This window comes from Somniosus microcephalus, chromosome 1, assembly GCF_052327205.1.
Source record: "Somniosus microcephalus isolate GS21.2 chromosome 1, FLI_Smic_1.0, whole genome shotgun sequence".
Classification (NCBI taxonomy): Eukaryota; Metazoa; Chordata; class Chondrichthyes; order Squaliformes; family Somniosidae; genus Somniosus; species Somniosus microcephalus.
Genome location: NC_140987.1, coordinates 101,067,994 through 101,084,018, shown reverse-complemented (window position 1 = coordinate 101,084,018; position 16,025 = coordinate 101,067,994). Strand labels below are relative to the sequence as shown.

The 16,025-nt window shown below is 48.7% G+C and overlaps 1 protein-coding gene across 3 annotated transcripts in view; it reads right to left on the bottom strand.

The window, feature by feature from the left end:
- Positions 1-16,025, bottom strand: part of LOC147124260 (coiled-coil domain-containing protein 192-like) — a 163,177-nt gene that overhangs the window by 54,403 nt on the left and 92,749 nt on the right. The window lies entirely within an intron of this gene.

Below are 16,025 nucleotides of genomic sequence, written 5' to 3'. Positions count from 1 at the left end.
CTCTCAGAATCACGGATCTAACAGTGGCGACGAGTGTCGATTCGAATCTACCTGCAACTCTGCATTTCCCTTCGAGGATTCGCTCCGGGAGGGCGGTGGAAGAAAGTCGAGGCCAGAAACACGGGCATCGACCACGAGTAACCGCCCAGTCATCCGGCAGAGAGTGAACATCACAGGGGGGGCTGTGGAGAGCCGGGCTTGGTTCCTCAGCCACGACGATCAGCAATAGACTGACGACAGGTACAGCGCAGACCTTTCCCGGACAGCGGCGGCTGGAGCCGACCGACGGCGGAGAGAAAGCCGAGCAGCGTCGACGGGGTAAGACAGAGGGTGAAGCGCACAGGGCGCAGCCGGGGGTTGAAAACCGAGCGTCGTTGAGGAAAAACAAAACAGAGAGAGAGAGGGTAAAGCAACAGCCGGGTTCAGGACCGAGCGGCGGAAATGGGAAAGGCGCACACAAAAAAAAAAGAACGCGCAGAGCACAGCCAGGGCTCAAGGGCTGAACAGTGTCCACGGGGAGAAGCAGGGAAGAGCGCGGGAGACGCCATTGAGCCGCGGAGAAGAAGGAAGAGCGCGGGGGACGCAATTTTTAGAAGCTGCAGCAGAGAAGAAGGGCGAGCGCGGGAAGGAAGGAAAGCGCGGGAGACGCCATTTTGTGCCAGCGGAAAAGAAGGGGAAGTACGGGAGATGCCATTTTTGACAGTTAAATCACACCCAGGGATGCATAAGAGTGGCAGTATCTCTACGTTCGACAATCAAGTCGAAGATTGGGTGACATATGTGGAACGTATTGAGGTGTACTGCAGGGCGAATGAAGTGCCAGATGCTAGGAAAGCACTGGTTTTGTTAAATTCCATGGGTGCAAAAGCTTATGGGTTACTGCGGAACCTAATAACCCCAGAGAAGCCTGTGAACAAGAATTTCGAAAGCATAGTAGAAATCCTACAGGACCACTTAAACCCCACACTGCTGCTGATAGCAGAACGATTTAAGTTCCATAAAAGGAACCAACACAAAGACGAAAGCAATGCTGAGTACCTAACGGAACTGCGCAAGCTATCGAAACACTGCCAGTTTGGAGCGGGACTAGCAGATACGTTAAGGGACAAGTTTGTGTGTGGCCTGCAAAGTGAAGGAACCCAGAAACGGTTTCTATCAGAAAAGGATCTTACGCTGGACAAGGCTTTCAGTATCGCAGTATCACACGAAGCAGCCGCAAGGAGCGCTGCAGAGATACAATGGAGACCGCAAGAATATGGCACCAATGAAATGTCCTATGGAACAGGGAAGTGCTATCGCTGCAGCAGAACAACACACGACCAGAAGGATTGTTGGTTCAAGGACCAAGTGTGCAGACAGTGTGGAAAAGCAGGACACATAGCAAGAGTCTGCAGGTCTGGGAAGAAAACCAACAGTAAGAAATCTCCACAGGAGAAGTACAAAAAGGTACACAAGGTGATGGACAGTAGTTCAGACGAACAGAAAATTGACACAGACTCTGGAAGCAAGGAGCTGGGTTGTCTGAAACTACATAAGGTAACCAAAATGGAGGATCACCAGACTATCTGGGTTACACTCAAGATAGACGGACTCCAAGTGAAAATGGAATTGGACACAGGATCAGCCCTAACAGTCATAAACCAAAGGGACTACAAGCGGCTATTTTCACATATACCCTTGAAAGCTACAGAGATTGTCTTGAAGGCGTACACGGGGCAAAAAGTCTACCCCAAAGGAAAAATAAGGGTGAAAGTGATATATAAAGGCCAGGAAATACCTAAAATGGACATATATGTATTGCCAGATGGAGGACCACCACTGCTAGGACGTGAATGGATCCAGAAGATACAATTAGATTGGCATTCCATACAGGCACTGAAGGTTGAGGCTAAAAAGGATGACGACGTCACACCTGGCCGACTGTCAAAAATGCTAACTGATGCAAAAGAAGTGTTCCAGGAGGGACTCGGAACACTAAAAGGCATAACAGCAACGATTAAAATAGAGGAAAATGCAAGCCCAAAGTTTCTTAAGGCCAGACCAGTGCCTTATGCGATCAGACCAGCTGTCGAAGCAGAGCTGGAAGGGTTGGAACGTTCAGGAGTACTGTCCAAAGTAGACTGGAGCGAGTGGGCTACACCCATCGTTCCTGTAATAAAGAGGTCGTTGAGTAATACGCCTGGGGAACCAAAGAAGGTCCGCATCTGTGGGGATTTTAAGGTGACAGTGAACCCAGTCCTTCACACGGTACAATATCCGCTTCCACGAATTGAGGATATTTTCGCCTCGCTATCTGGAGGTAAACGCTTCACCAAAATTGATCTAGCCCAGGCATACTTGCAAATGGAGGTAGAAGAAGCCTCAAAACAATACCTCACGCTGTGCCTTCTGTTGCCTGGGCCCCAAACTCTGGAATTCCTTGCCAAAACCTCTCCGCCTCTCTACCTCTCTTTCCTTCTTTAAGACGCTCCTTAAAACCTACCTCTCTGACCAAGCTTTTGGTCACCTGCCCTAATTTCTCCTTATATGGCTCGGTGTCAATTTTCTTTTCTTGTAACACCCTTGTGAAGCGCTTTGGGATGTTTTACTGCGTTAAAGGCACTATATAAATACAAGTTGTTGTTGTTGTCAGCAGTGAACTAATGGCACTAGCCATTCATTACAGATACACTTGCCTACAGACTTCTATGGGCTTTTTCACTGGAACTTGCAGTATTTAGAGAACCATTTCAGCGTGACGCCCTCTACAAGGGATCTGGGACCTGTGTGAACAAGACAAGCAGCTGTGTATCTCCTTAAGCAATCAGACTGAAGAATCCTTACTGAGGCACGCAGAGTCTGAACCAGGAAGTGTCAGTTAGAATATTTAACCCGGGAGGCCGGTTTCCCGCAGGCCCTGCCAATTTTACCAGCAGAGCCTAATTTGAATGTGAGGCCTCAGTTTCCTGCCTGCAGCCAGCCAGCTTGCGAGGCTGGCTGGCTGTGGGCGGGTAGGCTTTAGTTGCAAGGGTTCGGTCTGTTATGTTCATAAATAAATAGACGTTTTCATTATGAACAGCTAGCTTGAGCTAGTCGTTTATTCAGCCATGTGGACTAGTGTACAGGCATCCATCTTCACTACTGCCTTGTGGGTAGCCCCACTACTAAACATACAGCTCCACCTAGTGTACCATTCTAGAATGACATGTTACTGGTCATTACATCCCCCTTCCTTTGAGGTTAAACAAAATCAATATCAATCAATATCAATCAATCATAACAACATAAACATCTTCACAACAGTCAACACATTTTCAAATCTTTACTTTATGAACTCCAAGCTTTTCATTCTTTTATTATAGTTTTCTTTGTACTCAAAGATTAAGTCTATCAGGCTTTTTTACTTCACGTGTGGATCTTCTCAGCACAGGTAAGTCTGATGTGTTTTCATGAGAGCCTGTATGTGTGTTTGTATTAGATTGTCCTGGTGGTGAGTGACAAGATTCAGTTGCGGCATTGTCATCGATTTGCTCTTGGATAGTTTCTTGTGTTTTGAGGAGGGAACGGCGGTTCCTCCTGAGAATCTGTCCTTCCTCAGTTCTAACAGTGTATGACCTTGGTCCTACTTCCTCAAGAACTGTAGCTTTCCTGTTCCATGCATCTGGATCCTCAATCCTGACAACATCATCCCTTGCCAATGGTTTCAGAGTTTTGGATGACTTGTCATAGTGTGATTTCTGTTTCAGCTTTAACAGTTGAAGTCTCTGGCCTAGAAATTCACTGGCCTTAGCGCCGCTTTTGAGGCGCTAGAGGGCCTAGCGGCGAAGTTATGGCCAGTTTTGAAATTGACAGGGGCCCTAAATCGGCGTTAGGCCGGTAGCGCTGCGCCGGCACCGATGACGTCATCGGTGTGCGCAGCGTCCCGGTTGCCATGGTAACCCGCCCGAACTCGGAAATTGAGTTGCGGCCGCCTCGCCCGTGGCAGCCGCAAGCAACGTTCTGGCAGAGGTGCCTTACAGAACGTTGCGCCGGCGCATTAAAGGCCCCGCGGCGGCCGGCCGCTTTCCCGCCGCCCACCGCTCCCTCCCCGGACTTCCCCCCCCCCCGGAACAGAAGCAAGCCCGGCACTTGTCCGAGGTGCCGGGCTCATTTTTAAAAAGATTATCGCGGGCCGCGGCCGGGTGCAGGCAGCTCCTCCTTAAGGGAAGGAGGAGGCCTGCACTTCCCGAACCTGCCGCACCGCAGCGGGCGCCGCAGCGCCGGAATAGCGCCGAAATTCAGCGCATAGCGCCAGTTTTCAGGCGCTAACAGCTTTCAGCAGCGCCGGCAGCCGTTTGGGCGCAGAAGTAGTGAATTTTTGGCCCGCCCAGCGCGACTTAGCTCCGGCACTAACTTCCGGCGCTAAAGCCGTCGCTGCGCCAAAACCCAATTTCTAGGCCTCTGTCTCAGTTCCTTACTCTGCTTTTCTTTTGCACAGCAGGGTAGCGTGGTGCGCAACTTGCGACCCATTAGGAGTTCAGCAGGTGAAGAACCACAGTCTAAAGGGAGGCTCGGTAGCTCAGCAGGGCGAGATAAGTATCAGACTTGCTTTCTGTTGCTTTCTTCAGTAGCTGTTTGAGAACTTAAACACCTTTCTCTGCCTTACCATTCGACTGAGCATACAGAGGACTGGATGTGATGTGTTGAAAGTCATAATGTGCTGCAAACTGTTGCCACTCCTTATAGTTGAAGCACGGACCATTGTCGCTAACGGCAATCCTGGGAATTCCATGTCTGGCGAAGATGGATTTAACATGCATTATGACACTGCTTGCTGATGTGCTTGAGAGTAGCGCCATCTCAGGATAGTTAGAATAGTAGTCAATCACTATTAGATAGTCTTTACCATTCAAATGAAAGAGGTCCATACCAACCTTTTGCCATGTTGCTGTTGGTAAGTCAGCTACTATCATTGGTTCCTTTGCTTGTTTGTTTTGGTGTTTCTGACATGTCTCACATATGCCTATCATGTTCTCAATGTCCTTATTTATGCCAGGCCAATAAACAGTGTCTCTTGCTCTCCTTTTGCATTTTTCAATTCCGAGATGTCCCTCATGAATCCTTTTGAGCATGTCTTGACGTAGAGCCTGTGGAATGACTATTCTGTTCTGTTTTAGTAATAGTCCACTTGCAACACTTAACTCTGACCTGATGTGATAGTACTTTGACAGGAACCTTTTGGCCAACCATGATGAATGTTCTCTATTACTGTTTGTAACACTGTACCTTTTACTGTTTCTTCTGCTATTTGCTTTGATTTTGCGTCTGACACGGGCAGCACAGCAGTGACCATACTCACATGAACATCCACGTCTTCTTCAGTACAGCTCACATGACTCATTGTGGGTGCTCGGGATAGTGCATCTGCTAACACTATGTGTTTACCTGGTGTGTAGATCAGTTCAAAGTCAAATCTTTGCAGCTTCATCATGAGTCATTGAATCCTTGGAGACATCTCATTCAGATTTTTTTTTATGATGGCAACCACTGGGCAGTGGTCTGTCTGAACTGTGAAGGTGGGAAGTCCATATATGTAGCCATGGAACTTTTCTAGTCCAGCTACCAAGCCTAGACATTCCTTTTCAATCTGGGCATATCGACACTCAGAATCAGTCATAGACCTGGAGGCATAGGCAACAGGCTTCCAATCTTCACCCTCTGCTTGTAGCAAGACCGCGCCTAGGCCATCTGTTGATGCATCCGTTCACACTTTGATTCTCTTTGTTGGGTCAAAGAAGGTGAGTACAGGTGTGGCTGTCAGCACTGTTTTAAGGTTCATCCACTCTTGTTCATGTCTTTCTGTCCATGCGAACTCATTTGTTTTATGTAGCAGGTCTTGCAGACAGGCTGTCTTGGCTGACAAGTTAGGAATGAACTTTCCAATGAAGTTTATCATCCCCATGATGCGTAGCACTCCTTTTTTGTCAGTGGGTCGGGGCATGTTGAGTATGGCGTTTACTTTTTCCATATCTGGCTCTATTCCTTTACCAGATAGATTATCTCCTAGGAAAGTGTGGTAAACCACTGTTATCGTTCACAACCGTTCACTATTGTTACACTGTTGTTATCACTGTTTACACTGTTGTTATCACTACACAAGGTTACCTCTTGCCATGCACGCTGTTATACCTAGGCATACCTCAGCTGACTCCGGCCATGGCTCCGCCTGCTTGCCCAGGTATAAAGGTGACTGACTGGCTAGTATTCTTCCTTGTTGGAACCGATCACCCACGAGGGTGGGCTCTGTTATTTAGCCAATAAAAACCTATAGTTACTATCTTAACTCGTCGCTTTTCATGGAATGAATTGATAGGTATATCAATTTTATTGGCTAAATTTTGAAATGAATGGACTGGAGCAGCCAAACGACCGGCCAAACGGTCAGCTACAACAGCCCCAGCAGCCGACTTGGCTGCGAGCCCTCCAACCGCCGTACCTGGATCTAAATCCACAGGCAGCGAATTCAGCCCTTGACTTCGATCACTGGCTGAGCTGCTTTGAATCCTACCTGGTAGCCTCCGGCGTGCCATCGGAAGCCGACAAACTAAGAGTTCTGACCGCCCAGGTGAGCCCTAAAGTATTTGCACTCATCCGGGACCTTGCTACGTACGAGGAGGCCCTCGACCTGCTAAAAGAGCAGTACCGGAGCCCAGTAAATTCAACGTATGCCAGACATCTCCTAAGATCCCGCTCGCAACAGCCAGGAGAGTCTGTAGATGAATTTTTACGGGCGCTACAAACACTCGGCAGGGACTGTGACTTTAAAGCTGTATCGGCTGCACAACATGCTGAAGGAAATATCCGTGATGCCTTCGTGAAAGGCCTTCGGTCTGACTACTCACGGCAAAGACTGCTCGAATCAAAGGACCTCGGCTTGAAAGCAGCTGCAGCCCTCGCTCGCTCCCTGGAAGTGGCCTATCGGGACCTCGAGGCGTACTCCGGGTACAGTGCTGCGCAACCCTGGGACTCGGGCCCGACTTCGGCCGCAATACCCCTCGCACCGCCGCCCCTGGGACCTACTACGGCATCGGTGTCCCGGAATCGATCGGGACCGCCACCCTCGGGACCTGCTGCGGCAGCGGAGCCCCGCGATCGGGCCGCCAGCTGCTATTTCTGTGGCCAGGCGAGACATCAAAGGGCGCGCTGCCCTGCAAGGAACGCGACCTGCTCCGGATGCAAAAAAAAGGCCACTTCGCAAACGCCTGCAGGGGGAAAGCCACAGACGCCAGCAGTGCCTCGTGTGAGTCGTGGGGGCAGCCATCTTCTCTGCCATTTTGTCCAACTTCGACCTCGTGGGGATCCACGTCATGGGCGCCGCCATTTTGTTCACCGCACTCAGCCGCCATTTTGTCTCCAGACCCGACCACCGCCTCACCTGCCAACTACAGCAGCTCACTCAGCCATACACTGGCCTCCGTCACGCTTGACCAAGCTCTCCCGCATCATCTGTCCAGGTGCATGATGGACATCGAAGTTAACGGCCACGCCACGACCTGCCTGTTCGACAGTGGGAGCACGGAGAGTTTTATTCACCCAGACACGGTGCGCTGCTACTCCCTCACTGTCCGGCCAACGCGCCATCGGATCTCGATGGCGTCGAAGTCCCATTCAACAGACGTCAGCGGCTACTGTGTGGTGACCCTGTCGGTTAGGGGCACGGAATATAAAAACTTTAAACTTCTCGTCCTGCCCCAGCCCTGCGCTGCCGTCCTACTAGGGCTGGATTTCCAATGCCACCTTCAAAGTGTCACGTTGGCATACGGTGGATCCCTCCCCCCACTCACAGTCTACAACCAGCAGTTTTTAAACCGCCCGCCGCGTACCACCTGCGGTCTCTCCACTCTCAAAGTCCCGCCCCCCTCCTTGTTCGCTAACCTCACCCGCGACTGTAAACCCATTGCTACCAAGAGCAGGCGGTACAGCGCCGGGGACAGAGCTTTTATTAGCTCTGAGGTGCAGCGACTCCTGAAGGAGGGCATCATCGAGGGGAGAACCAGCCCCTGGCGTGCCCAGGTCGTAGTCGTTAAGACCGGCAATAAACACTGCCTGGTCATCGACTACAGCCAAACCATAAACCGGTACACCCAGCTGGACGCATACCCCCTTCCCCGCATATCTGATATGATCAACCAGATTGCACAGTACCGGGTATTCTCCACCATCGACCTTAAGTCGGCCTATCACCAACTCCCTATCCGCCCTGAGGACCGCCAGTATACCGCCTTCGAGACGAATGGCCGCCCCTACCACTTCCTTAGGGTTCCCTTCGGCATCACCAACGGGGTTTCGGTCTTCCAAAGGGAGATGGACCGGATGGTTGACCAGAATGCGCTGCAGGCCACGTTTCCTTATCTAGATAACGTCACCATCTGCGGCCACGACCAGCAGGACCATGATGTTAATCTGGAGAAATTCCTCCGTACGGCCCAACGGCTGAATCTCACTTACAATAAGGAGAAATGTATTTTTAACACCTCGCGCCTTGCCATCCTCAGCTGCGTAGTAGAGAACGGAGTCATCGGCCCCGACCCCAAAAGAATGCGCCCCCTCATGGAGCTTCCCCTTCCCCACTGTCAAAAGGCACTGAAGAGAACCCTGGGGCTCTTCGCTTACTATGCCCAATGGGTGCCCAATTATGCGGACAAAGCCAGACCCCTCATGAAGTCCACCTCCTTCCCCCTGACAGCAGAAGCATGCGCAGCCTTCTCCCTCATAAAAGGAGACATTGCGAAGGCCACAATGCACGCAGTGGATGAGTCCATCCCTTTCCAAGTGGAGAGCGATGCATCCGACTTCGCCCTAGCTGCAACCCTTAACCAGGCGGGGAGACCTGTGGCCTGCTTCTCAAGGACCCTCCAGGGCCCTGAGATCCGACACTCTTCTGTCGAGAAGGAGGCCCAGGCGATTGTGGAAGCGGTATGACGCTGGAGGCATTACCTGGCAGGCAAACGATTTACCCTCCTCACCGACCAGCGTTCGGTCGCTTTTATGTTTAATAACAAGCTGAGGGGCAAAATCAAGAACGACAAGATCTTGAGGTGGAGAATTGAGCTCTCCACCTACGATTACGATATCTTGTACCGGCCTGGCAAACTCAACGAGCCCCCAGATGCCCTATCACGAGGTACATGCGCCAACGCGCAAGTTGATAGACTGCGGACCCTCCACAACGACCTCTGCCACCCCAGGGTCACGAGACTTTACCATTTCATTAAGGCCCGCAACCTGCCCTACTCCATCGAGGAGGTCAGGACCATGACCAGGAACTGCCAAGCCTGTGCCGAATGCAAACCACATTTCTATAGGCCGGACAGAGCAAGCCTGATCAAGGCCACCCACCCCTTCGAGCGCTTGAGCATCGATTTTAAGGGGCCCCTCCCGTCCTCTGACCGTAATGTGTACTTCCTCAACATTATTGACGAGTACTCCCATTTCCCCTTTGCCATGCCCTGCCCAGGCATGACCAGTACCACGGTCATCAAATGCCTGAACGACCTCTTCGCCTTGTTCGGGTTCCCGAACTATATACATAGCGACCGGGGCTCATCCTTCATGAGCGAGGAACTTCGCCAGTTCCTGCTCGCAAGAGGTATTGCTGCGAGCAGGACCACCAGCTACAACCCCCAGGGGAACGGCCAGGTGGAAAGAGAGAACGCGACAGTTTGGAAGGCCGTCCTCTTAGCCCTAAAGTCTAAGGGCCTCCCAACCTCTCGCTGGCAGGAAGTCCTCCCGGCAGCGCTCCATTCCATCCGGTCACTGCTTTGTACTGCCATTAACGCCACCCCCCATGAGCAAATGTTCGTTTTCCCCAGGAAGTCGACTACGGGAACCTCGCTACCAACATGGCTGAGTTCTCTGGGGCCCGTCCTGCTGCGGAAGCACGTGAGGACCCATAAAATGGACCCCCTGGTCGAGAGGGTGAACCTCCTGCACGCCAACCCCCAGTATGCCTATGTGGCATACCCAGACGGGCGGGAGGACACAGTCTCCTTGCGAGACCTCGCACCCTCGGGCACCCCTGAGATACCACCGTTATCCCCCACCACTCCCCCAAATCCAGCTCCTGTAGGCGGCATGCCGGAACCCCAGGAGCCTTCGTCGACCACGCAGACACCAGCACTAACATCGGATACTGCACCACCGCCGCCGCTGCTGCGCCGATCAGAACGGCTTACGAGGCCTCCTGATAGACTGACATACACGAACTGCTAGTACACTTCACCCCGCCGGACTCAATTTTAAACAAGGGGTGAATGTGGTAAACCACTGTTATCGTTCACAACCGTTCACTATTGTTACACTGTTGTTATCACTGTTTACACTGTTGTTATCACGACACAAGGTTACCTCTTGCCACGCATGCTGTTATACCTAGGCATACCTCAGCTGACTCTGCCCATGGCTCCGCCTGCTTGCCCAGGTATAAAGGTGACTGGCTAGTATTCTTCCTTGTTGGAACCGATCACCCACGAGGGTGGGCTCTGTTATTTAGCCAATAAAAACCTATAGTTACTATCTTAACTCGTCGCTTTTCATGGAATGAATTGATAGGTATATCAGAAAGTGACTTCCTGGACGCCAAACTGACACTTGGCTTTGTTGAGCTACAGTCCTTTCCGGCGTCTGCTCTGTAGCACTTTAGTCAGTCTCTCATTGTGTTCTTTCAGTGTGGAGCCACAGATGATGATGTCATTAACATAGACCCGAACTCCTTCCAGGCCTTCAATTATGTGTTCCATCGCTCTATGAAAGATTTCAGATGCAGATATTATCCCGAAAGGCACTCTGAGGAAACAATACCTGCCAAATGGTGTGTTGAAGGTACAGTATTTGGTGCTCTCTTCATCCAGTTTTAGTTGCCAAAATCCTTGTGAGGCATCGAGCTTTGTGAAGTATCTGGCACCTGACATTTCACTGGTGATTTCTTCTCGCTTGGGAATCTGGTAGTGTTCACGTTTTATGTTTGCATTTAAGTCCTTTGGATCCATGCATACTCTTAGATCATTGTTCTTTTTCTTTACACATACCATGGAGTTAACCCAGTCTGTTGGCCCTTCGACTTTCCTGATGACACCTAGTGTGGTCATTCTGTCCAGTTCTTTCTTGAGCCGGTCACACAGGGGTGCTGGAACTCTCCGTGGAGCATGTACCACTGGCTGAGCATCCTCCTTTAGCTGGATCTTGTAAGTGAATGGTAGAACTCCAAATCCTTTGAACACATCCTGGAAATTACTCACTACAGAATCCACTGAGTCATCTGGTCTGCTTATGGCACAGTTTACACAGTAGACTCTCTTGACCAGTTCTAAGTCCTCACAAGCTTTGTCACCTAGTAGTGAATCAAGTCCTTCAGCCACAACAGAAAACATGAGATGATGCACTTTGTCTTTGACTGTCACTTTAAGTCTGCATACACCTAAGCTATCTATTTTCTGTCCATTATAGTTCTTCAGTAGTACTGACTTTTTCTGTATTTTGGGCTTTTCTTTCATATTTTTAATGTCACTCATACTGATTAAGTTTGCTTTTGCCCCAGTGTTTAGTTTCAATGTAACTAATGCTCCATTTACCTGCAGTGGCATTATCCATTTGTCCTCTTTTACTGCATTAACTTTATGTTCAGCATTGTCCATTCCTGAGGGCTGCACATTTTCTGTATCCTTTTCTATATTGTCACATGACACCATTCCTACAAAAAATGTCTCACTTAAATCAGTGTCCTCAATCACATTGACTTGTTGCCCTTTCTTTGTTTTTACTTTTGAAAAGCATTGTTTGGCAAAGTGATTCTTTCCAAACGCTGGGCATTGTCTTGACTTGTGCTGGTAACCACAGCGTTTACAATTAAAAGTTCCATCCTCCGATTGCTTTGTATTTCTGTTCTGCCCACGTTTCTTCCCTTTGTAGAACACAGCACCGACAGCAGCACAGTCATTCACTACAGTCGCATTATTATTAATTTCACTGAAAGTCTTTGCGTGCTGTTGAGCTAGCTCACTGGCATGGCATATTTTCACAGCATCCTCCAATGTTAGTTCAGTTTCTCTCAACAAACGTTCCCTGACCTTTTTATCATGAATACCAAACACAATCTGGTCACGAATCATGGATGATTTCAGTTCAGAGAAATTACATGTCTGTGCTTTCAGTTTCAGATCGGTCACAAAGCTATCAAAAGTCTCATTTTGCTGCTGTGTCCGTGAACGGAACACGTACCTCTCATAGGTCTCGTTCTTTTTGGGAGAACAATGTGTGTCAAACTTCTTTAGCACATCGTCCATCTTTTCTCTGTCCTCCTCTTGATCAAATACAAACGTATTAAATACCTCTATCACCTGCGGGCCTGCAACCATGAGCAGCAACGCTATTTTCCTTGCGTCTGGCTTCATACCAAACCCGATGGCAGCAATGTAGAGTTCGAATTGTTGTTTGAAAGTCCGCCAGTTGCAGTCGACATTCCCTGTGAGTTTCAACTCTCCGGTGGCTTCAAATTCTCCATGTCGCGTTTCACAATATTCAGCAGATATTACCACTTCTGGTACCATGTTATGTTCATAAATAAATAGACGTTTTCATTATGAACAGCTAGCTTGAGCTAGTCATTTATTCAGCCTTGTGGACTAGTGTACAGGCATCCATCTTGACTACTGCCTTGTGGGTAGCCCCACTACTAAACATACAGCTCCACCTAGTGTACCATTCTAGAATGACATGTTACTGATCATTACACAGTCCAGAGGAGGGTTCGTGGGAGGGGGGAGTCGGCGATGGGGAGGGGGGGGTCGGCAATTGGGTGGGGTGTTGTTGGCAATCAGAAGGGGGGAGAAAAGATCGGTGGTGGGGGGGCGGTGGTGGTTGCAGGATCGGCAGGGGATCGACAGGCAATGGGGGTGGTAGGGGATGGGGGAGGGTGGGGATTGGGGATCGCAGGGGTGTGTTCGGGGATCGCAGGGGGGTTGTCGGGAATCGTGGTGGGGTGTGGTCAGGGATCATGCGGGGTGGGGTGGGCAGTGGTCGGGGATTGCTGAGGGGGTTGCGGCCAGGGGTCAGCAGGGGGGCCGGAGGATTGGGGCCGGCCACTGGAGGATCATGACCAGCCTCATCATTGTTGGGGGTGGGGGGGGAGACCTGGAGGGGTGATCGGAGGCCTCGTGGTGGGGTCTCAGATCACGGGGGGTGGGTATGGCAGGGACCCTGGATCCAGGAGGTAGGTATAAAACCACTTACCTCCTGGATGCAGCAGTCCCCGCCTCGGTTTAACTGCCGGGTTTCACGAATTGTGTGAAACCCGTCCCCAGGCAGTTAAATTCAAAATGGAGGGAAAAATAGGCTTCCAGCCTCATTACAATATTTAAATTGAGGTAATGCCCCACTGAGAGCGGGTTGATCGCCTGCCCCCTGCCCCAACTCCAGCAAAACCAGAAGTGGGCAGGTTGGAGGTGGGATCAGTTTGAGATTCACATTTAACAATTTAACTGCCCCCACGCTCCAAACCCACCCGTTTTTTTTTTACAGTAAAATTCTGGCCGATGTTTTTCTAATTGCATAAACAAGGTCAATGTCAATTTAATATTGACAATTTAGGCCATGATAAATGCTCTAAAGGATGGCTCAATCACATCTCAATGTGATCATAAGAGTCAAAATATTTTTTATGTAATATTATAAGACTAGTAAACATGATTTAGGGGTAAAGGCACTCCATAGGGGTTTTACTTATATAATTGTAGTAAAAAAATTACTCTGGCCAAAAGAAGTGATGCTACTTCCATAACACAAATCGTAGGTTTTAGATTGAAAACTTGAATTATCTCATTTAGTATTGTTGGGAGGCATTTGGCTGGATTCTATCCTCCTTTCCACTTTTCCATCAGGAAAGGAAATGGTTGCCAGCCAAGAAGAGCTACACAATAGTTATTAAGGGGGCTTTAATATCACATACTAAAGCTCAAGCTGCCATTCTTGTTCTTGCTTTCATAACCTGCATCCAAATTAAGTGGGCAAGACACCTATTGAAAGCTCTGTTATTTGTGCACATTATTTAACATAAGCAGTATTTATAGCTTTTAAAAATTGTAATTGAAGGAAGCAAAATCTTTGCAGGTATTGTGGTGGAGCCACTGAATGATTCTGGGCAACTGTATGTAATTCCCTTTAACGATGTTCTAACACCAGCCTAAGCCTGTACCATTGTGTTAGACATTACTTTGTTTTGTATATAGTGTTTGTATGTATGGGGCGTAGCCCCTTTAAGAGCGCGTGAAAACGCGGGTAAATGCGATGATGTCACGTCGCAAACCACGTGACTGCCCAAGCAGTCCTCATGGAATCTCCATCTTGTTAAGACCTGTTTTCGTGGTTCTCCTGTATCGATCTCAACAAACTGTTTGAACTCGTTTAGTCTTACATTAAAGACCTGTTGATTGATCTCCTGAGTCGACCTCAGTTATTAGTTAGGAATTCGTCAATTCCTACAATATCACCATATTGGAAACACAATGCAACATCTTGCAAAACAAAGATTGAAAGACTAAATTGTACATTTATACTGCATGTTTACACTTTAATATAAAATAACATAGAATATTGAGCATATCATTTTAATAAAACTGAATAAAGAAATCTTAGCTTACCCTTAATCAGTTTCTTTGTTCTAATTTATTTTAATTTCTACGGAATTGAAATTGCACTGTACAATATTAGTGTCAGAAGCTTTAAGCCTAGAAATTCTGTTCCCCAGGGGGAGGGAATTCTGGTAAAATAGTGGTGGGTGGACACAACTTGGAGCAAAACCCGGATCCAGCAAGTTTCCACCCCATTTACAATAAGAAAATCCCAATCATGTATGGAGCACTTCTTCTGCTCACCCCCACTAAAACCTGGCAGTAATTTAGGGACGTATCAGGGGGCGTTCCTGCGCAACCCTGGTAATTCTGCCAAGAATGTCCCTAATAGGCCCAGAGGGGCCTACAACAGTTGACAGCAGACGTGTGCTCCATTGTGGGGGTCTACATTAAGGTCTAAAGTTTAAAAGGCAAATAGCAATCTATTCCAGAGGATTGCTTGCTGTTGCCACAGTGGACAGACCTTGTGGATGAAACAAGAAAAAGATTGTGCATCTTCTGATCTTTGGCTCAAGTGGCTTATTGCGTCTGCCTCTCAGAGACACTCCAAGTTTCTGCGGAACAGGTACCCCTTTGTGGTGCTTTGGGCTTGGTCGCCCACCCTTAACATTTCGATGACCCTGTCCCTGAGATGGGGGTCAACAGCAGGTGAAAGTGGCAGGCAGAAATTCCACCTCGTTGCACTTCCAAATGCACAACGGTTACACAGGAATTTTCCCCTTTAATATGAAATTCCTCTGCCTCCTATTTTCACAATGGCATTAGCCCATTTAAAATAAACAGATTAAATGCATCATTAAAATAGCAAAATCATTTTGAAACATGTTCTGTTACTAATATCTTATATAATATAAAATAAAAACAGAAAATGCTGGAAATACTCAGCAGGTCAGGCAGCATCTGTGGAGAGAGAAACAGAGTTAACGTTTCAGGTCGATTACCTTTCCTCAGACTTATATTCTGATTTCAAACCATGGGGGAAGATTTCCTTCTCTGTGTGCAATGTGAAACAAAATTGTAAATCCATTTATAAAGAGCAGGCTTGCAATTCTGTTGCAATATTGCACACACAGGAAACCTTCAAACATCTCCATTTTCTCTACTTCTAGGGCTGGATTTTCATTGAGGAGTCGGGTAAGAGGCGGGACTACAATTTTCGGGGTTGTAGTCCCGCCTCCATCGAGTTCTAGCCAACCCACGCGATTTTGACTTGATTGACCTTGTTGAGCCCGCCCAACGGGCTCAGCAGGCCAAATAAGGGCCACCCGGCAACAGGTGACGTCACAGATTCATATTTCATCTGTCAAGACCTTTTGACAGATGAAATATCAACGTTTCACAGCTGTTTGAAGCTGTCAAACACAGACAATCTGTATTCTAAGT